A 23,568-nucleotide genomic window follows, 5' to 3' on the forward strand; every position below is an offset into this window, starting at 1 on the left:
GAAATTATTAATTTATAGATTTTTTACTGTACTATTAGTTTAAAGTCACAAAAAATTATTTAGTGTAAAAAATTATACAATTATATATGAAAATTATCAAATATGAGTGAACATTGAATTTATTTTTTAATATGTGTGAAAATTCTAAAAAAAATCTCTCTCTTAGAAACAGAAGAAGTAATAAACCATATGTTTATCAAGAGCGCAATAATTGCTATATTTATTTATCCTACTTAGCTTAAGCTAACAAATTTAGTGTTAGTTAACTTTTCCGTGTTTTGCGCGGGCTAATATAATTTCCATTTGATTGTTTGAAACTTTAATAATAATTTGGATTCATTTGTTTTTTTATTTTTGAGAATATTTGTTTGTTAGATTTCATTACATATTAATGTTGGAAGACATGATCGTGAAAACAGTATAGAATAAAAGAGAGTAAATAAAAATATAGTAGTATCTAAATAATTTAGTTTAAATAGTTTGAGATATTTTGATCATTGTTCTATGTATTTTAGACGTAATTTTTGCAAGTACCGTATGCACTTATTCAATTTTGATCACTGTTTTATGTGTTTTAACCATCACAAATATCGTCAATCCATTAGTTAAATATTTCTTTTTCAAAAAAATCAGCTTTTTGTTTGTTTTAAAACGACATTCCATTACTTTTTAAACAGTTTCCAATTTTTTTTCTTTTAACAATTTTGTTAGATTTTTTTCTAAATTTTGGAAACATAAGAAATGGTAAACACTAAAAGATATAGATTCTATTTTTTTTTGTAAAAAAAAATGTTTGTGTTAATTTTTTCTAAATTTTGGTTTACATAATTTTTGTTAAAATAAATTGACATAGTATATGTTAATAATTGGTTAGAAAAATATTAGTATATGTTTTACCTTATGACCCCATGAATTTTAGTTAGAATGAAAAAGAAGGAAAATGTTAAACAATTTTGAAAGTTGTGAGAGAAGCAATGAAAAGTGGCTTATATTTATACTAAACTATAAGAAATCGACGTTAGATTTTAGTGTTTAGTTAGATTTTAGTTAGATTTTTTTTTATTTCGAAGACATTAGAAATGGTAAATTTCTAGTTTTTTTTTATAAAAACATTTTTGGTTTTTTTTTTCTAAAGTTTGGTTTAATCTCATTTTAAAAACGATTTGATTGAGTACAGAATTAAGCATTTAACCATAATAATTTAGACCGGTTTGTTTTAAGTTTTTTTTTTTAACACGTCATCAGATAAGGACCAATCAAAAATTGACACATAATTGGAAAATAGAGCTAAATGGGTCTTTTTATAGCTGAAACTCATTCTAGAGCTGACACGTAAGCGAAAGACTCTGAATTCGCTGTGAAGGCGACACATCAGCAAATCACTACACAAATTTCTAGTTTTTTTTTATAAAAACGTTTTTGGTTTTTTTTTTTCTAATTTTCGGTTTAATCTCATTTTAAAAACGATTTGATTGAGTACAGAATTAAGCATTTAACCATAATAATTTAGATCGGTTTGTTTTAAGTTTTTTTTTTAACACGTCATCAGATAAGAACCAATTAAAAATTGACACATAATTGAAAAATAGAGCTAAATGGTCTTTTTTAGCCGAAATTCATTCTAGAGCTGACACGTAAGCGAAAGACTCTGAATTCGCTGTGAAGACGACACATCAGCAAATCATTACACAAATAAGTATATAGATTTTAAAAAATTTGATTGAGTACAGAATTAAGCATTTAACCATAATAATTTAGATCTGTTTGTTTTAAGTTTTTTTTTAACACGTCATCAGATAAGAATCAATCAAAAATTGACACATAATTGAAAAATAGAGCTAAATGGTCTTTTTTAGCTGAAACTCATTCTAGAGCTGACACGTAAGCGAAAGACTCTGAATTCGCTGTGAAGACGACACATCAGCAAATCACTACACAAATAAGTATATAGATAGATGACTGATTCCAAACCAGAGAAGCCCATGGTTGCATAGGCCTAGTCTCACGAGGCAGACATTAATTTCCCTTTTTATTAATGTTTTCTTTTAAAAAATAGTGATTAAATTCTACAAATACTTTTCGTGTTGTTTTAGAGAAAAAAACAATTGGCACACCCTTATATAAAATCAAATACTTACAAATGATCTAGGGTTTGTATTGTAAGCCAACATGAAAACTCAGAAGGGAGATAATGACAACAGAGATTCGCTACCTCTGGATGTGATGGTCGAGGTATTCTCAAAATTGCATGTGAAATCTCTGTTCAAATTCAGATGTGTCTCTAAGCAGTGGTGTTCCATCATTTGTAGCCGATCATTCATCGACTCTTTCATGTCTCTGTCTCTATCTCGACCACGTATCCTCCTCTGCCTCAGTATTTTGCGAGGAGATAAGATGCGGCTGCTGTTTCTCTCTTCGCCTCTTCATCCCCAAGATTCAAACCATTCATCAATAGTTTACAAACACGACATGCCGGACTCAAGAATCTCTCGTTCTAATATCTTGGGCCTCACCAGTTGTGTCTGTGGCATCATCTGAATTTCTCTCGGAGATAGTGATTTTGTGATATGTAATCCAACAACAAGACAAGTCATAAGGTTACCTAATGACCCTTTAACCGGGCTTGATCCTAAGCTTTATATCTATTTTATGTGCTTGGGATACGACACAAGCAATAATCAGTACAAGGTTTTGCGCACGGTGAGGAGAACCCCATTCGGATCTGTTGAACATAGTGTATGTACCTGAGAAGAGGCAGAGGCGGAAGATCTTCTTTCTCTTCGTGGAGGCGTGTTGAAAGTAGTATCCATTATTTTCGTCATGCATCAATGGAGTTGTGTATTATATAGCTCTTACAAATGTATCAAATCCACCGACCAGATTTGTGATTGTGAGTTTTGATGTTGGATCTAGAGAAAAGACTTTAGTTCGTCTAATAGACAACCAAGGGAAACTAGCCTGCTTTTGTGTAACCAATGACAAGAGTTATAGTTTGTGGATTCTTGATGATGTTAAGAAGCAGCTTTGGTCGAAGGCTTCTTTTTTTCGCCTTATTTTTGTGATTTATATCGGAATCTCAAACCAATAATCTGCGGCACCACTGACGCTGGGGAGATCATTTTGTTGGACCCAAATTATTACAAATCCCAAAGGCTTTAAAATTTGGTCAAGTGTGAATAAAAATAAAGCCATTTAAGGCAACTTAAAATGTGAGGAACATCATTTTGTCCCACATTGGAGGATTGAAAATTTTTTGAGTCATATAAATATAGACACACACATGACATAGTTCAAAGTGTGTGAAGGAGAACCAAGGACCCCTCGCGCGCTGCCGCCGCCGCCGAGCCGAGCCGGGCTCGGGCTTGGGTCTTGGGTCTTGGTGAATGTGGGCCTTTGGCATAAATGAATGTGATAAATGCATTTACATAAAAACAACCCCTAATGGATATATCCTACTATGTTTATATGTAGATGACATGTTAATTATTGGCAGCAATAATGACATAATCCAACGAACTAAGAACATGCTTAGTGCACAGTTTGACATGAAAGACATGGGTCTAGCAGATGTCATTCTTGGGGTACAAATCACACGAACTTCTGATGGGATTACCTTGTCTCAAGCACATTATGCTGAAAAGATACTTGAACGGTTTCAAACCTATTCAAATGGAACTGCAAAAACTCATGTTGACTCTCAACTTCACTTGACCAAAAACTCAGGTGAAGCAGTGTCACAAGTCGAGTATGCAAGGATAATTGGTAGCCTTATGTACTTAACCAATTGTACTAGACTTGATCTAGCACACGCGGTAAATGTACTTAGTCGCTATACAAGTAATCCAGGACACAAACACTGGAAAGCCATAACAAGAGTATTAAATTACATTCGATACACTAAAAGTTATGGGCTGCACTATGGGAGAGAACCCGCGGTTTTGGAAGGATACAATGATGCAAACTGGATATCTGACACCAAAAACTCGAAATCCACAAGTGGATATGTTTTTACCCTAGGTGGTGCAGCAGTCTCTTGGAAGTCTTCCAAACAAACTCTATTGGCCCGATCAACCATGGAGTCTGAATTTATAGCTTTAGACAAAGCTGCAGAGGAGGCCGAATGGCTCCCAAAATTTCTTGGAAGATATTCCAATGTGGGAGAAACCAGTCCCGGCAATACGTGTACACTGTGATAGTCAATCAGCTATCGCCCGTGCACTGAATAATCTCTATAATGGTAAATCTCGTCACATAAGAAGGCGACATAAAACCATTAGAAGCTTGATCACAACCGGAGTAATCTCACTAGATTACATAAAATCAGCTGATAATCTAGCAGATCCATTCACTAAGGGTCTAGCTCGTGATCAAGTTCTCAAATCATCAAAGGGAATGGGTTTAAAGCCTATGACTAAAGAGGTTGTTTGATGGAAATCCCACCTACATGACTGGAGATCCCAAGATGTAAGGTTCAAAAGGGAACACTAAATCAAATAAAATCTAACGCACTGAAAGACGTATAATCTTAACCTAGGTCCCACGATGATTGACAGTGCTTACATACAATTTTCATTGTATATCTACAAAGGATAAGCATAGCTTTTAATGATAAGACCATAGCTTTGATATACCAGTGAAGTACAATACTTCTTAAAACAAAGACTATTGGCAAAATCACCTTGTGAGTGTGAAATGGGGCCGTTTCTAGGAGAATAAAAAAACAAAAGGCTATATTCTCCAACTTCACTCATGATTCACCAGGCAAGTTCAAGGCCAAAATGAACACAATAGAGAACTTAGTTCTACGAGAAAATGAAACTGAGTTGTATTTGTTGTCTCGGTTTACATCAAAATCCGGGTGGTCCAAGACATCATGTTCACCTCCTGGCCGAGTAAGCCCGACAGATATTAACATTGAGTGGTTCAAGGTTGAAACATACTACTATCTCAAACACAGTGGATTTTTCGTTTATACTCTCGAAAGTCCGTCTAGTCTAGTCTTCGAGTCAGTCCGGTCGTATGTTTAGAGTTATTTCTATTCATGTGGGGGATTGTTGGACCCAAATTATTACAAAGCCCAAAGGCTTTAAAATTTGGTCAAGTGTGAATAAAAATAAAGCCCTTCAAGGCAACTTAAAATGTGAGGAACATCATTTTTTCTCACATTGGAGGATTGAAAATTTTTTGAGTCATATAAATATAGACACACACATGACATAGTTCAAAGTGTGTGAAGGAGAACCAAGGACCCCTCGCGCGCCGCCGCCGCCGCCGAGCCGGGCTCGGGCTCGGGCTTGGGTCTTGGGTCTTGGGTCTTGGGTCTTGGTGAATGTGGGCCTTCGGCCCACAAAAGATGTTCTTTTTGGGCCACGTTTTGGTCAACATTTCTGGCCCAAATTGCTAAAATTTTTGGTTCAAATTCCTACAGAATCACGATATTAAACTGCAGTCAAATGTCTATCCCGAAAATCATGCCAAGATTAACGCCCAAATCGCGTCATTAGCGCACAATTAATCACATCATTAACACGCTGATTAAGTGCGACGCTCCTCTTTCCTTCGCTATATATATCGACTTCTCCTCTTCCATTTTTGATCACTCTGCACAAAATCTTACAGAGAAAAATCGTTCACACTTTTCTTCAATCTCTCGCGTCTCTTTTCTTCTTTCAAGAGTAAGTGTCCGAGAGTATATCGTAGAATATTAGTTCGTCACATTCTATAATCGGGTGCTGCGATTATACGAATATCAGTGGTTGTATCCTGGGATTCATTATCTCATCTAACCGCCACACTGCGGGAGATATTTTGAATTAAGGAAAGAGATCATCTCGCCTCCACTTCTCGTTTTCCTTAATCCACTTTTATAAAATGTTTTTCTGTGTCTCAAATCGTTTTCTTATATTGCAATATTTGTCTCCTCTAAATTTACTTCCTACACATTTTTGTGTCGATTTTAACTGTTGAAGGTGACTTTGAGCTTTCTATTGGGATTTAAAGAAGAACAATGTGAGTAGAACTAGAAGAGCTAGAATTGGAGGTATCGCACATTTTGATGAGCTTAGGTGTACTCGTAACAATAGTGTTTGCAGTATACCTTTATTCGACCATTTGAAGAATATTATTTCTCTCTAGGTTAAGACAATTCATTTTCTATATCAAACTTGTTTTGGGTACTCTTGGTTCCGTTTGTTTCCCAAGTGAATATCTTCAAAACTTGTGCTGTTAAAGGCGAAGGGCTTTTCGAGGGATTGGACTAGTAAGCACATTTTTTTCTTTTTCACAACATGTTTGTATGCAAGAAAACAAACTCATTTGACTGAAACTGAACAATATCTTTGAGCGTTTTTGGTCCATCTTTGATCTTCAGGTTGAGTAATACACTGAAGTCGGGAAGTGGCTAAAAATGATCTTGATACACTTACTGGTCATCCCTTAACAATGTATCTTCTCTTCTTTTGTAAGATAATGAAACTCCGTTGAGAATTCTATTCATGAGACAATCCTATATAGTTACAATTAGAGTATCTCAAAAGTATATCTTTACATATTTGATGTTATCAGGAATAAAAAAATATTCTATATTCCTATATTCTTACACTCCCCCTCAGACGGAGTGGGAGGAGGACGAACGCTTAGGCTAGATCAAAAATCGAGAAATAAAGTCAACGGCAACCCTTTGGTGAAAATGTCAGCGTATTGTGATGATGATGGAACGTGCATGACTTTGATTTGACCAAGTGCGACCTTCTCACTAACAAAATGAATATCAGTTTCAATGTGCTTTGTTCGTTGATGTTGAATCGGATTGGAGGAAATATATACAGTACTAATGTTGTCACAAAAAACAACAGAAGCACCAGCTAAGGGCAGTTGGAGCTCGAGAAACAAGTTTCGCAACCAGGTGAGCTCAGCAACAGCATTAACAACTCCTCTATATTCGGCTTCGGCACTAGAACAAGAGATCGTATGCTGACGTTTAGAAGACCATGAAATCAAGTTCACACCAAGGAAAACACAGTAGCCAGAAGTTGACACGTCGAGTGTCCATGCAACCAGCCTAGTCCACATCGGAATAAGCAGTGAGACGATCTAGAGAATACTTGTGTAATTGAAGTCTTTGTGTAATCGTCCCTTTTAGATACCTGAGAATGCGCTTCAAAGCAAGAAAATGAGATTCCCGAGAATCATGCATAAAGAGGCAGACCTGTTGAACGGCATAAATGATGTCAGGCCGTGATATGCTCAAAGTTTAATCCCTAAGCTACTCTGCAAGAGCACAGACATGCAGTTGTAGTATGTAGGGGTCGAACCACAGAGACAAGAAGTCACTCAATAAACCTATTAGAATTCGAATTACGCTAAGCTAAACAATGAGAAATAAAAACAGCAATGCAGAGAAAATAAATAAGCAACAGAAAAAGGATGTAAGTTCGATTGGAGAAAGATTAGGTCTAGGGCGTTTTTTTTAGGAAATCAATGAATGCAGATCAACTTGACTAATCAGAGTTCAGGTTTAAGTACGGTTCTAGAACTCGAAACACAAAATTATAACTAACCAACTTCCGTTGTGAAAATTATCTAAGTTAAAATCCTAGAATTCCAAATTCTTTTGTAAATCCTACAGATATAAACCAGCTTTAATGCACAGGTTCGATATGTTCACAAAGCATCTAAACCAAATTCCTTTGCGAATAGCTACTTTGCTCACCCTAGGTTCTTTCCAGTTATTCAATTACACCTCTGTGTCAATTAAGCAACCTAAGATCTAAGTTCTAGGTGATCAGTCCAGAATTAGCTTTAAGAACAATCTATGGTGAAGAACTAACAGATATGAACCCTAACTAGCAAGTTAATCAAACATTCAAAGAAACCCTAGTTAAACCTTAAACCTAACAGGTGATCTACTCAAACATGATTATTGGAACAACAAACATGATGAATAGAAAGCAATAGATTAAATCGAAATAGATAAAGGGGTTCGAAATCTTCTCTCTAAACGGACAGAGTTCAGACTTGTCTCCCCTAGCTCTCAAAATCGCCCAAAGCAAAAACTCAGAGTATTTCTCTCTCAAAAATCTAAGGTATTCGTAAAAAGGGAATAAAAATCATATATATCTCTAAAACACGTTCTGGGCCTTCTTGGAATTATTTGGGAACTTCTGGGCCCAACTCCTTCTTCAAACAGGAAACAAAATCGCATTTTCCTTATTTCTTTGACAAGTGTCGAGCGTCACTCTCCATGGTGTCGAGCGACACTAAAGCACAAAATCCATCCTTGACGAATTTGATCCTGGTTAAGCTCCAAACTGCTCCAAAATCTCCAGTTAAGCTCCAAACGTACCTAAGACTTGTAAAGACTCCAAAAGACTCGAAAAACACTAGAAAGACTCTATAAATAAGACCTATACCATGGTTAAAAACCATGATATATCAGGCCGCGTGAAGGTAAGGTACTGAAGTGCTCCAGCCAGACTCCGATACAGTCTTGGATCCTTAACCGGCGGACTCTCCTTTGCTTTGATCTTTGGTTTGGTATCAACCTGAGTGAGGCAGGGATTACACGCAGTCATACCAGCATGGTGTAAGATGTATGCTGTGTAATTTTGATGATGAAGAAAAAGACCATTCGAGCTCCGAGAGACAGTGATACCAAGAAAATGATGGAGAGGACCAAGATCTGTCATTGCAAACTCCGAATGAAGTTTAGCAATGATCTCATCAAGCACATGTGGAACATTGTGACATGATGAACAGAGAAGAGTCCATGATACTCTGCCGAAAACCAATACGACGTGCAAAAGTAGCAAATCACATGTACCAAGCCCGAGGAGCTTGTTTAAGCCAGTAAAGAGACTTGTGGAGCAAGCAAACGTGGTCTGATTTGCTGCTGTCACGGAAACCAGGCGGTTGATGCATGTAAACCGTTTTCTGAAGATCACCATGGAGGAAAGCATTCTTGACGTCAAGCTGATGAAGTGGCCAAGCTCTCAAAACTGCAACGCTGAGAACTGCACGAATGGTCGCCGGCTTCACCACTAGACTGAAGGTTTCATCACAATCTACTCCAAGCTCCTGTGACTTGCCATTTGTAACAAGTCGCGCCTTGTATCGCAGCTTTCTTGTCGAGTCAAACTTGTGACTGAACAACCATAAAGAATTAACCATATTAGTAGACTTGGGCCGTGGTACTAAAGACCACGTCCCGGTTTTAATAAGAGTATCATATTCCTCTGCCATTGCATTTTGCCAATATGGGTCCTTGGCAGCCTGAATATGAGAGGTCGGTAGTGGTGATACTGTAACTGTATGACGGCAAAGACGAGTCGTAGGCTTAACGATTCCATGAAGAGAGCAAGTTATCATGGGATGTGTTGATGTCATTCCAGTCGATGATAAGATAGCCTGCGGTGAGAAGGACTTTAAACCAATATGAAGGAGGCATATGAGCTTGAAAGAGGAGAGTACGCACCATGTTGGTTAGAGTTCAAATCATGTGTTCTGCTTTGCCATTCTGCTGAGATGTATAGGGGCAAGAGAAGCGAAAACTCGTTCCGGTGGAGGCAAAGAGAGCTCAAAACTGGTGGTTATCATATTCTCGTCCATTCTCACATTGAAGAAAGGAGATCTCACGTCCAAACTGATTTTGTATTAACGCTGAGAGGTGCAAATAAGATCCGAACACATCACTTTTGCAACGAAGAGGGTAAACCCAAACATAGTGGCTATAGTCATCAAGAAAAATAATGTAATACTTGAATCCACTAATGCTTAAAACTGGTGATGTCCATAAATCAGAATTAATAAGATCAAAAGGACGAGACACAGTAGTTGTCGAAGAACTAAAAGGAAGCTAAACATGTTTGCCTAATTGACATGCATGACACAAGTTTATCAAGGCAGTCTTATTAAAATAAAAAGAGCCCAAAGAAGCAAGAGACTGAAGAGTATGACTACTAGGGTGACCAAGTCAACGTTGTCACAGGGAACCAGACGATGAGTTGATGGAAAAAGCCAGCGGAGCAGATGATGGTGCAGAGGAGACGGAGTAGAGCGGGCCAACACTATTGCTGCGAAAGAGAATGGTCCTGGTTCAAAGATCCTTAAAACAAAAACCAAACGGATCAAATTCAACATTGTAGTGATTATCCCTTACAAATCGATGAACAGAGACAAGATTTTTGGTAATTGATGGGCATGGTGCTGAATACATGAGAGAGAGCATCTGGTATGTATTCAGTCGAGCTGTCAACTACCGACAGAACTGGTGCATTCGTGAAGTGAGCTTCACCATTGGGCCGAGACGGATACGGTCCAAGCACTCCACGAGATGTATGGGTCTGTTGTGAAGTCGACGGTGGATAATGGGACAATGGAGATGGATACGGAGCTGGTGGAAGGAACGACGGCTCCTGATACTGCTGCGGGAAGATCCACTGATTCGGACCATAAGCCCATGAGGGGCATGGGTATTGGTGCAAATTCCAAGAGTTGTAAGAGTTCCGGCCACGTCCCCGATTGTTACGACCACCTCGTCCTCGTCCGCGATTGTTGCAGTTGTTGTTGGAGTTGTTGTGCTCCGAGGAAGAGTACAAGACACTAGAGGTCGAGTCTGACACAGGTGGAGACGGAAGAGGCTTGATTTGTTTCGCAAGGCGTTTTTCTTCCATGAGAAGCATTGATCAGGCCTTGGTGAAGGGGGGAAACGGCGACATTGATGATGTTGTCATACCGATCTGATAGTCCGTTGAGAAGATACATGACAAAAGTTCTTTCGGAGACAGGGGAGTCAACGTTCTCAAGGAGATCTGCAAGAGTTTTGAGTTTTTGACAATAATCATGAACCGTCATGTCACCAATCTCAAAGGTACGAAGCTCGTTGTCATACTGCATGGCACGAGCTTCTTTGTTGTCATGAAAGAGGGTTTCAAGAGCAAGCCACACATCACGTTCCGAGGATTTAGCTTTGAGGATGGTGTCGAGGACTTGTTCAGAGACAGTCCCATAGATCCACATCTTAACTAAGCCATCGTGTTTCTTCCATTGCTTTTCAGTCTCGATAGTGGACTTGGAGGAACCATCGAGGTGACCTAGAACACCGATGGTAAGACAGTGTGTTTCAAACAATTCACGTCACATGTCATAGTTCATCTTGTTAAGATCAAGCTGAATCGGTATGTAAGCCCTAATCTGAGAGATACCAAAAGGCTTATTATTAGAAGAAGAAGAGGATGGAGAAGAAGGTGTGTTTGTCGGAGGACAAATGATGAAGATGAAACGAAGAAGAAGAAGTAAAAAGGATGAAGAAAAGAGAGCAGAGAAGGATCGAGTCTAGCGGCCGAGTTAGGGCTTTTTGGTTAAGCTAGGGTTAGCTCTGATACGATGTAAGATAATGAAATTCCTTAGAGAATTCTATTCATGAGACAATCCTGATATAGTTACAATTAGAGTATCTCGCAAGTATATTTTTACATATTTGATGTTATCGGGAATAAGGAAATATTCTATATTCCTATATTCTTACATCTTTACTTATTAAATCTAAAGAGTTAAATATCAATGGCATGTTCACTTATTACATTTTGTTTTGTTTCTTTTTGAGAGAAAAACTCTACACGGATTTGTGATTGGGACCCATTAAGAGATATATTACCTTTTAACATGAAAACTGAAAGCAGTCCAGCCAAAAATACTAGTAAGGATTACTGACTTTTGGAGAACGAAAAACTAACAAACAAATCTTGTGTTATTTGTCTGATTCTGCTTTTGCATTTGCTTATGTAGTTGTATTCTATTACTGTATCTGTTTGATCAAAACTACTAGTAAGATGTGAAGATGTTGTCGTTTTGGACTTCACACATAAGTGATAAGGCTCAAGTTCATTAATTGGGCTGAGTTCGTTACATCATCAGTTTGGGCCACGCCTATTGGATAAAAAGCCCGATAAGAAGTTGAGTCCATAAATAAGCAACAGAGGTAAACATCATCTTTATCACGTGGAAAAAGTCGATAACAGATTAGAGAGAGAAAGTTGAGAACAGATCAAGAGAGAGAAGCTTGAGAAGATTCTCGGTGATTGTCGGTGATTCGATTACGGTTGCTCAGTGCGGCGTCTCCGGCGGCGGTTTGTCCTGAAGACTCCAGGTTCTTGTTCGGATTCAAACTCTCGACGATTCTTCTCCGCAAGCTTGTTTAGAAGATAGCTGTATCGAATAAACAGCTTGTTAGACACTTGTATCTGGAGATTTGATATATAGTGCAAGCATGGTGGTTTAGTTCCACTCCCAGATGTACCGAGAGGGAACTGGGTGAACAAATTGCTTTTGAGTTCTTAGATCGAGTATTAGTTTAAGAACTGATCAAAAATTCAATCAATCTAGATTCAAGATCACTAACTGGGACTAAGAATTAGTATCAGACGAGATCAAATTCTTAACAGAGTAGTATCAGAGCGTAGGTTAAAGACGCTGGAAGATTACTGGTGGGTAATCAGGAGAAGTCTGTGATCGCGGATCTAGATTTCTTGATTGATTCTGGTGTGACAAGAGTTGTTGAGGTTTGGCACCGGATCGAGTATAACTAGTGTTGAATTTGGGATTGTCTCCAGGTGTAGTTTTCTGAACAAGAATGGAAGCAGTTAAGAAGTTTGAGATGGAGAAATTTGATGGTAAGGGTGATTTCGGAATGTGGAAGTTTTGAATGCTAATGCAGCTAGAGCTTCAAGGTTTTGGCAAGTAAGTTAAAGAACTCACGGGTGAGCTGGAACCGGATTCGAAAGGAAAAGAAACCGAGGAAGTAGACTCAAAGACTGGAGTTGCTTTGACCGCGGATCAAATCAAAGAAAGGGATGTGAGGGTCAGAAACTTGATCTGTTCAAGTCTCACATCCATGGTCTTGCAAAAGGTTATGAAGGAAACTACTGCTGCAGGAGTTTGGAAAGCCTTAGAGGCTGACTATCAAACTAAAACACTCCCTAACCGAGTATATCTCAAGCAACGTTTTGCTAGTTATAAGAAGGAAAAGAATAAGTCTATAGACGAAAATATGGACGTATTCCTAAGGCTGGTGGATGAGCTCCAAAGCCTGGGCATCGAAGTAAGCGATGAGGATCAGGCAGTTCAAGTCTTGTCAGGTTTACCCGAACAGTATGCCTCACTGGTTCACACGCTGAAGTATGGCAATAAAGGCAAGGAAACACTTACTCTAGCAGAAGTAGTTCAGTCAGCTCATGCCAAGGAGGTGGAGCTAAGGGAGATGGGTTTATTGAATAAACAGAGTTCAGGAGCTGAGGGCCTTTATGTTAGTCATGGAAAGTCTACAAAGAAGGCTGAAGGTTACAAAAACAAAGGAAAAGCATCAGGTTCTAAGAACAGGGAAGGCAAGTTCAAGAAAAACTCACAGGCTGGTCAATCAAAGCCAAGAGAGTGCTGGGTATGCGGTAAAGAAGGGCACTACAAAAAGGACTATCCACAAAGAAAGAGTCAATCAGCTTCCAGCTCAGCAAACTTAGCTCAGGAAAGTGAGCATCCGATGATCCTCACAGCAAGTCCTAAATACACAAAGGACGAATGGGTCTTAGATTCTGGGTGCTCATTCCATATCACTCCAGAAAAAGATCTACTGTTTGATCTAAAGGAGTTTAACAGAGGAAGAGTGCTGATGGGCAACAACACCTTCAGTGAAATAAAAGGAATTGGAAACCTCAGGATTGTCAATCCAGATAATTCTACATTGGTGTTAACAGATGTTCGATACATGCCTACTATGGGGAGAAATCTGATTTCATATGGTCAGCTGGAAGAGGGAGGATGTACCTATGAAGGTAAGGATTTCTCAGTTACCTTTTCCAAAGAAGGGAAGAAAGTAATCTCCGGTAAGTACAAGGATGGTCTGTACTATTTGCAAGGATCAGTGATTGCAGGCGAGGAAGGAACTGTAGAAAGAGCAGATGTTAACCTCACAAATCGGTGGCACTCAAGGCTAGGACACATGAGTTTAAAGAACATGAACCTACTGGTTCAAAAGGGCTATCTCAACTCTAAGGAGGTTCATACTTTGGAATTCTGTGAAGAGTGTGTTTTAGGGAAAGCTCACAAACAAAGTTTTCCAACCGGAAGTCACACAACAACTGAGGTATTGGAGTATATCCATAGTGATCTTTGGGGGTCAGCTGCAAACACAGAAAGCTTATCTGGTTGCAAGTATTTTCTCACTTTCATTGATGATTACTCGAGGAGGGTCTGGATAAGATTCTTAAAGAGCAAGGATGAAGTTTATGGGAACTTTATGGAGTGGAAAAATCTTGTGGAAAATCAAAAAAATAAGCGGATAAAGTGTCTAAGAACAGACAATGGTTTAGAGTTTTGCAACTTTCAGATGGACAAGCTATGCAATGAATCTGGTATTCGGAGGCATAAGACTTGTACATATACTCCCCAACAAAATGGGGTCTCGGAAAGGATGAATAGAACCATAGCAGATAAAATCAGATGTATGCTGGCTGAGTCAGGCTTGGAAAAGAAGTTTTGGGCTGAGGCGGCTTCTACAGCAGTTTACTTGATAAACAGGACACCTAATGCAGCTCTAAAGTTCAAGATTCCAGAGGAAATGTGGTCAGGAAACAAGATCGGATATGGTCACCTAAAGAGATTCGGATGTGTTGCTTATGTTCACAAGGTTCAAGACAAAATCAGCCCAAGGGCTTTGAAGGGTATCTTCATGGGATATCCGCAAGGAACAAAAGGTTATAGAGTGTGGCTGCTTGATGAACAGAAGTCGACAATCAGTCGGGATATAATTTTCGATGAGACTAGACTATATAAGGATCTTTGTTCAGAAAAGGGTACAAGTGCTACTGAGGTAGAAAAGGTTTCAATAGACTCTGAACCTGTTAGACAAACTAAGACACAAGGCTTGAGAACTAACAGGGACACAGGATCAGGAAGTTCAGACTCTACAGGTCAAGGTGGAGCTATTTCGGAGGAATCTGATTCCTCGGAGGCAGAGGCTCAGACTGAGTCAGATAGTGATCAAGACTTGGGGACAGGACAAAGTGCTGAGACTGGTACTGAGAATTTGGATGGGTACTTGCTTGCTAGGGACAGAGAAAGGCGTATACCAAAGCCACCATCCATGTTCGAAAGTGGAGATTATGTGGCATATGCTTTGGCTAGTGCTGAAATAATCAAGTTAGTTTAACCAAAAACAGTTTCAGAAGCAAGAAGGAGAGTTGACTGGGATAAATGGCATGGCGCCATGGTAGAAGAAAAATAGTCTCTGGACAAGAATCATACATGGGACATAGTTGATCGACCTCCAAACAAAAGGATTGTTGGGTCCAAATGGATATTTAAGCTTAAGGAAGGCATACCAAGTGTTGAACCAGCTAGATACAAGGCAAGACTTATAGCAAAAGGCTTCACACAAGTTGACGGCATTGACTACAATGAGATTTTCTCTCCAGTAGTCAAGCATGTCTCTATTCGAATAATGCTTTCTATGGTGGTCAATTACGACATGGAATTGGAACAGCTGATGTTAAGACCGCGTTTCTGAATGGGAGATTAGAAGAGACTATCTACATGGAACAGCCTGAGGGGTTTATTCAGAAAGGTCGAGAGGGTAAAGTTTGCTTACTGAAACGGTCGTTATATGGGCTAAAACAGTCACCAAGGCAGTGGAACCAACGGTTCAACGAGTTCATCAGGTCCCAGGGTTTTAAGCGAAGTGTTAAGGATCCGTGTGTATACTACAAGGGATCAAAGGTTGAAGATAGCATTTATCTACTCCTCTATGTAGATGATATGCTCATCGCGGCAAAAGACATAAAGAAGGTTCAAGTCTTTAAAAAGAGTCTGAGTTCTGAATTTGAAATGAAGGATCTAGGTCCAGCTAACAGGATCTTGGGGATGGAGATCATAAGGGACAGAAAGAAGGGTATTCTCAAGTTGTCTCAAGCGAGGTATCTTAAACAAGTTTTGAAAACTTTTAACATGGATGGATGTAAGCCTGTGGTTACTCCTACAAAATGTTCATTTAAGCTTTGCAGTTTAAGTGACAAAGAGTTAGCTACTGAAGGTGAGTTCATGGATAAGATCCCTTATGCTAGTGCAGTGGGGAACTTAATGTACGCTATGATCGGTTCACGGCCAGACTTGGGATTTGCAGTGTGTTTAGTAAGTCGGTTTATGTCAAAGCCAGGAAGAGATCATTGGGCAGCGGTTAAATGGATTCTGCGGTATCTACAAGGAGCAACCGATGTTTGCCTAAATTTCACTAAGGCCGAGAAGATGGAAATAGAAGGTTTTAGTGATTCAGATTATGCAACTGATCTTGACAAGCGCAGGTCGGTTACAGGTTATGTGTTTCAAGTTGGTGGAAACACGGTTAGCTGGAGATCTACTTTACAGCATGTGGTGGCTTTATCAACCACAGTGGCTGAATACATGGCTATGTCAGAGGCTACAAAGGAAGGGTTATGGTTAAGAGATTTTTGCAATGAGTTGGGTTTCAGTTTTGAGTTCTTTAAGCTGAGTGGTGATTCTCAAAGTGCTATTAACTTAGCTAAAAACTCGGTTCATCATGACAGGACCAAACATGTTGCTACTAAGATTCATTTCATTCGAGACATATTGGAAGAAGGCCTGATTCAAATCTACAAGGTTCATACTACTCTAAACCCAGCTGACATGTTGACTAAGAGTTTACCTGGAAATTCTTTCGAGAAGTGCCTTGTAACTCTCAAAGTCATCGCCTGATCGCCGGCAGGCATACTCGGAGATGGTTCTGTTGGTTGTGTCATCTCGCATAGTATAAAACCAGAGGAGCTGTGTTAGTTTCTCGGTATCTTAATCAACAAGGTTTTCCGATTTCACTAGTAAGAGTAAAATCAGATATTTGAAGAGCTTAGTGTGCAAAGGGGTTTACCTTGCACATGGTGGAAGCGCATCAAATTCCCTCATTTCATCTGGTGCTGGTAAAAGTTATCAGTTGGAATGGTTAGAGTAGTCAGTTGACTCGTGAGTCGTTTGGTCAGTATCATTTCAGGAATGTTACTTACTTGGTTCAGAACTGAAGTCAATGGGTGCTGGTGGAGGCGGAAGCATCAGTGACGGTGAAGGAGGTGGAGCTCTTGCGGTAATCAGTATTGACTCAGGGTCTTCGAGGTGAGCAGTAGTCGGAGAAGTTGAAGAGTCTTTCATGTTTTTTTGGTCGGGAATATTACGGCCAGGGTTGATGTGAGAAGACAGGTCAACGACAAAGGTGGAGATTTGTGAAGATGTTGTCGTTTTGGACTTCACACATAAGTGATAAGGCTCAAGTTCATTAATTGGGCTGAGTTCGTTACATCATCAGTTTGGGCCATGCCTATTGGATAAAAAGCCCGATAAGAAGTTGAGTCCATAAATAAGCAACAGAGGTCAACGTCATCTTTATTACGTGGAAAAAGTCGATAACAGATTAGAGAGAGAAAGTTGAGAACAGAGCAAGAGAGAGAAGCTTGAGAAGATTCTTGGTGATCGTCGGTGATTCGATTACGGTTGCTCAGTGCGGCGTCTCCGGCGACGGTTTGTCCTGAAGACTCCAGGTTCTTGTTCGGATTCAAACTCTCGACGAGTCTTCTCCGCAAGCTTGTTTAGAAGATAGCTGTATCGAATAAACAGTTTGTTAGACACTTGTATCTAGAGATTTGATATATAGTGCAAGCATGGTGGTTTAGTTCCACTCCCAGATGTACCGAGAGGGAACAGGGTGAACAAATTGCTTTTGAGTTCTTAGATCGAGTATTAGTTTAAGAACTGGTCAAAGATTCAATCAATCTAGATTCAAGATCATTAACTGGGACTAAGAATTAGTATCAAACGAGATCAAATTCTTAACATAAGAATTACTGACTTTTGGAGAAAGAAAAACTAACAAACAAATCTTGTGTTCTTTGTCTGCTTTTGCATTTGCTTATGTAGTTGTATTCAATTATTGTATCTGTTTGATTAAAATCGAAAATGTACGAAAAATTTAATTTTAACCGATGGTGAACTATAACAGTTTGGCAGAGATTGTAACCGCTATCGGCAAACGCCATCAGTTTCTTTTCTTTGTGGGATAATCCTTCGAAAATTTGTTCTGCGAGATTTAATAAGATGATAACCCAAAACATTTAATCAATTATTCAAAGTAAATACTCCCTAAACCCTAAATTTTAAACCCTAAACCCTAAACCCTAAACCCTAAATTCAAAACACTGTTTCAAAAAAAAAATAGATGTTCTCAATTTTCTATGCAATTTTGTACTAATTAAAGGTATAAAATTTTAAAACTTAGGAAACATTTATTGAAAATAATTGATTTCCTGAAGTATTATTAGTTTAAAGTCACAGAAACTTATTTAGTGTAAAAAATATACAATTATGAAAATTATACACAATATGAGTGAACATTGAATTTATTTTTTAATATGTGTGAAAATTCTAAAAAAATCTATCTCTTAGAAACAGAAGGAGTTATAAACCATATGTTTATCAAGAGAGCAATAATTGCTATATTTATTTATCCCACTTATCTTAAGCTAACAAATTTTCCTTTTTATTAATGTTTTCTTTTAAAAAATAATGATTAAATTCTACAAATACTTTCGTGTTTATATAATAGGAATAAAAACAATTGGCACACCCTTATTTAAATACTTACAAATTAAGTTGAAGAGAGTTTTCTAGGGTTTGTATTGTAAGCCACCATGAAAACTCAGAAGGGAGATGATGACAACAGAGAATCGCTACCTCTAGATATGATAATCGAGATACTCACAAAGTTGCCGGCGAAATTTCTTTTCAAATTCAGATGTGTCTCGAAGCAATGGTGTTCCATCATTCGTAGCCGATCGTTCATCGACTCTTTCATGTCTCTGTCTCTATCTCGACCACGCATCCTCCTCTGCGTGAGTATTTTGCGAGGAGATAAGAGGCAGCTGCTGTTTCTCTCTTCGCCTCTTCATCTCCAAGATTCAAACCATTCATCAATAGTATACAAACACGACATGCCTGAATTAATCTCTTATTGTAATTCTGTCCGTGGCATCATCTGTCTTTCTCTCGGGGATTGTGGTTTTATGATATGTAATCCAACAACAAGACAAGTAATAACGTTACCTAATGACTCATTAACCGAGCTTGAATCTAAGCCTTGTATCTGTTTTATGTGCTTGGGATACGACACAAGCAATGATCAGTACAAGATTTTGCGCACGGTGAGGAGAGCCCCATTTGGATCTGCTGAACATAGTGTGTGTACGTTGAGAGGAGGCGGAGGCGGAAGATCTTCCTTCTCCTCTTGGAGGCGCGTTGAATGTAGTTTCCATTATTTTCATCGTACTAATCCATTATGCATCAATGGAGTTGTGTATTATGGAGCTATTGCATATGGACCGACCAGATATCCGATTGTGAGTTTTGATGTTGGATCTGAACGGTTACTTCTCATGGAAGGACCACCTAAAGAAGAGGAGTTAGTTCATCTAATAGACTACCAAGGGAAAGTAGCCTGCTTTTGCGTCACCATTGATAAGAGTTATAGTTTGTGGATTCTTGATGATGTTAAGAAGCAGCTTTGGTCCAAGACTTGTGTTTTTTCGCCTTCTTTTTGTGATTCATATCGGAATTTCAACCTAAGAATCTTCGGCACCACTGATGCTGGGGAGATCATTTTTGTGTCGACTTTAACTGCTGAAGGTGACTTTGAGCTTTTCTATTGGGATTTAAAGAAGAACAATGTGAGTAGAAGAGCTAGAATTGGAGGTATCACAGAATATGAAGAACTTATGTGTACACGTAACAATAGTGTTTTCAGTATGCCTAGTTCATGCGACCATGTGGAGAATATTATTTCTTTCTAGGTTAAGACAATTCATTTTATATATTACGTCTTTAATCTTTATTGATGATCCGGTGGTGGTAACACCAAGTCAACCCGGTAAAAAAAATGGCAAAGAGCCAAAGATTGAGCAGCAAGTGATATAAAATACTCGTAACATTATTTTGACGTCTTGGTTAATAAGCTCAAACGTTTTAAAATTTAAAAACACTTTCAACATAGAATCACCAAATTAACTATTTTTTCGTATGTGTTGTTCGTTTCTATAGGAAAATATTAATAATTTCATCTTTTCATCATATTTCTTTTTTTATCTAATAGTTTAACAAATAGTTTAGCCAAGTTTGCTCTTATACGTTGTAATGATTCATTTTTATGTGAAAGCTAATTCTATTCTTTTTATTTTTTGAATTGAAATGGTTGTACACACAGTTAACTTAAAATTTTTTAAGTTTGTCATAAAAATTTGGATGTTAATGTATAAGTCTCAAAATATATGTATATGTAAGGAATTTTTACTATTTTATTTGTTTTTAGTTATTTATATAATTTTCCTATTTTAATATTATTTTAGCATTTATTATTTATATAAATTTTATACATAATTCTGTATCTTTAATAATTTTTAAAAATAATAATAGAATTTGGAAACTTTCTTAATTTTTAATATTATGGTAGACAATAAAAATTTGATACATAATTTTTTTATTCTTTTATATATTTTTTTTAGTAATAATATTAGTATTTATAAACTTTTTTAATTTTAAATATTGATGTAGACCAATAAAATTATTTTTTTTAATTCTACGTGGACACTCTAATAAACATTTTTATCTTTAATTTTTATTAGTATATAAGATACTCGTTACCGCTATGGTAAATAGTTACAATCAAAACTTAAAATTAATCAACTGCATATATATATATATATATATATATATATATATATATATATATATATAAAAAAGTTTAGGTTGCACTAGGTTAGATTTCACTGCAGTATTCAAGCAACAAAACAAACTCGAATCACCATGATGACCAAATGGGACCATTTCTTTGCGCCTTTGGATCTCAATTATATATGATTATTTCTTCTCTATCTTTGATCTTCAGGTTTAGTAATACATTGAAGTCGGGAAGTGGCTAAAGTCATCTTCATATACGTAACGATCATCTCTGAACAATGTATGTATCTTCTCATCTTTACTTAGTATTCGTTTGTTTAGTGGCTTAGCTTCATCCAAAGAGTTATAATATCAGTGATAGGTTCACTTAATACTTATGAGATAAAAACTCAAACACATATTTGTGATTGGAACCCATAAGAGATACATCAATTGTAACATGAATTTGAAATGAAGCCAAACGAAACATTAATAAAGGTATAGATGATACAAAAGAACTATCTACGAATATTCCCAGCTACTCTTAACAATATTTTGACGTCTTGGTTTAATAAGCTCAAACATATCGAATATGCAGGCATTGATTTTGCATTGAATCAGTTCACTAATGCCTGGTGACATGCAGTTTTACTAAGAACATCTTTCTGTATTTTTTTTTAATAATTACTATGAACATTATTTCTTTGTTCCTAACAATAATTTTCCCCAAAACAGCCAATAGAACATATATTCACCAAATTAGCAATTTCTGTTTGTGTTATTCTTTTCTGTATGAAAACATTAACAAATTCATCTTTAAAAAAAAATTGTTAAGTTTCTAGCTTAGGATTTACTTGAATAGGCTAGAAATATCAATCGATATCTATGAAATTATAAACACTTTCTTTCGAGTTAAACATGGGGAATAAGTATAACACCGAGCTCTTGCTTTAGAGATCGGTGTGGCCTTTTGACACATGCTTCTGTTCCCAAATAAATCTTAGTGGACCACTTGATTTATCGATCAATCAGTTACATATTCTCCTTGTTTTTATTAATCCAAAAAAAGGTTTTGAAAAGTTGCATATTAATTTAGATGAGAATTTGTCTTGTTGGTTTCATGATAAATTTGAGTTATCAAAAACAGTTCCGATATAAATATACTTACAAATTGTCCGCTGTAAATTGCTCTTGAAGTAATTCTTATCATTTGTAACAGTTTTTTCTTAAAAAATATTTAATTAATATCAGTTTTAAAACACGGTAGACATACTCAAATGCAGACATGTCTCACCTATAACGATGGTGTACAATGATCAAGATGCTTATAATTGAAACAAGAGCTGAGCTTTTATAGGCTCGAATATGGGTGTTTAAACAATAAATAAAAAATTAAAATTAATACAAATAAATTAAAATAATTAAATAATAAATCAATCATTTAATCCTTGATTTTTATTTTTGTCAAATGAGGCAAGTGTGAGGTTTTTTTTTTTTTTTTTTTTTTGAAAATGTGAAGTTTCCTTGTATCTAGACAACTTGAAAACTTCTTGTTATGTGTAAGGAAGTATTTATCACACTCATAGGTCAAGAGAAAAGGATAGAAGTTTATGCTTCAAACTTAACTCACTCATTTGGCTTTTTTTTTTTTTTTTTCACTCATTTGGCTTGGTTTATGCTTCACCCAAATCTCCTTATTTATAGTACAAACTACAAAGTCTCAGAAATATTTTATGAATACTCCATGAACTATATTTACAACGTATTCCATATTCTCATGATTAACTTAACCTATTCAACATTCTCATGATTAAGTTAACTTATTCAACATCCTCATGCTCATGGTAATAACAACTTTTTCAACACATCTAATTATTATAGATTAGGGGTGGGAAAAAAACCGAACCGAACTAAACCAACCGAACCAACCGAACTTAAACCAAACTGAACCGATCCATTTTTAATATATAACCTATTTGGTTGAAGTTTTTCACAACCCGAACGGTTCGGTTCGGTTTGGTTTTAAACCGAACCAAACTAAAAAACTAATATACTTATTTTATTTAACTTTTTAGTTAGATCATAATATTAGTTTTTTGAAATATGGTGGAATGTTAAATTCACCTAAACCAACACATAATTTCTTTTCTTCAAACTGATTTTTTAAAAACTGAATTAAAATTAAACCAAACTAAAACCAAAGCAAACTAAACCAAACCGAATTCAAACCGAACCAAACTTATTTCAGTTGAGTTTGGTTAGAATTTTATTAAACCCGAATTAACCAAACCGAACCGAACTCAAACCGAACCCGAAAATAAACCAAAGTGCCCACCCCTATTATAGATCATATAGCTTTTTATCACACATCTAATTATTATAGATCATATAGCTTTTGATCCGATGACATTATTATAGAGCAAAAGTTCAGGAATTTCTTGGTAAACAAAATGTAATATGGTTACACACCCGTTTTAAATCCGAACTTCCATTTTCAAAGAGAATTTAAAAAGCACAATCGTTGCATCTCTCTCTCCCTCTCAAAACCCTAGCCGCACATAAAAATCTCTTTGCTGCCTTTCCGGTCTGGCGACTTGTTTTGCCACCGTGAGAGGGCTCTCTGTAAGTTCATTGTAGATCGAGCTTCATGATGGTAATGAGAATCAATGTGAATCCAGGTCTCCCCTTTTCCTCTCCGGCTGTGCTGAGGCGTGGAGTAGTCGCTGCGGCGAGGCGGAGCAGTGGACGGTGCCTCTGAGACTATTCATGGTGCGCTCACTCCTACCGCTTCAGATCCGCTCGAGGACAGCGGTGACG

Source organism: Eutrema salsugineum, unplaced genomic scaffold (genome assembly GCF_000478725.1).
Source record: "Eutrema salsugineum unplaced genomic scaffold, Eutsalg1_0 scaffold_15, whole genome shotgun sequence".
Taxonomy (NCBI): domain Eukaryota; kingdom Viridiplantae; phylum Streptophyta; class Magnoliopsida; order Brassicales; family Brassicaceae; genus Eutrema; species Eutrema salsugineum.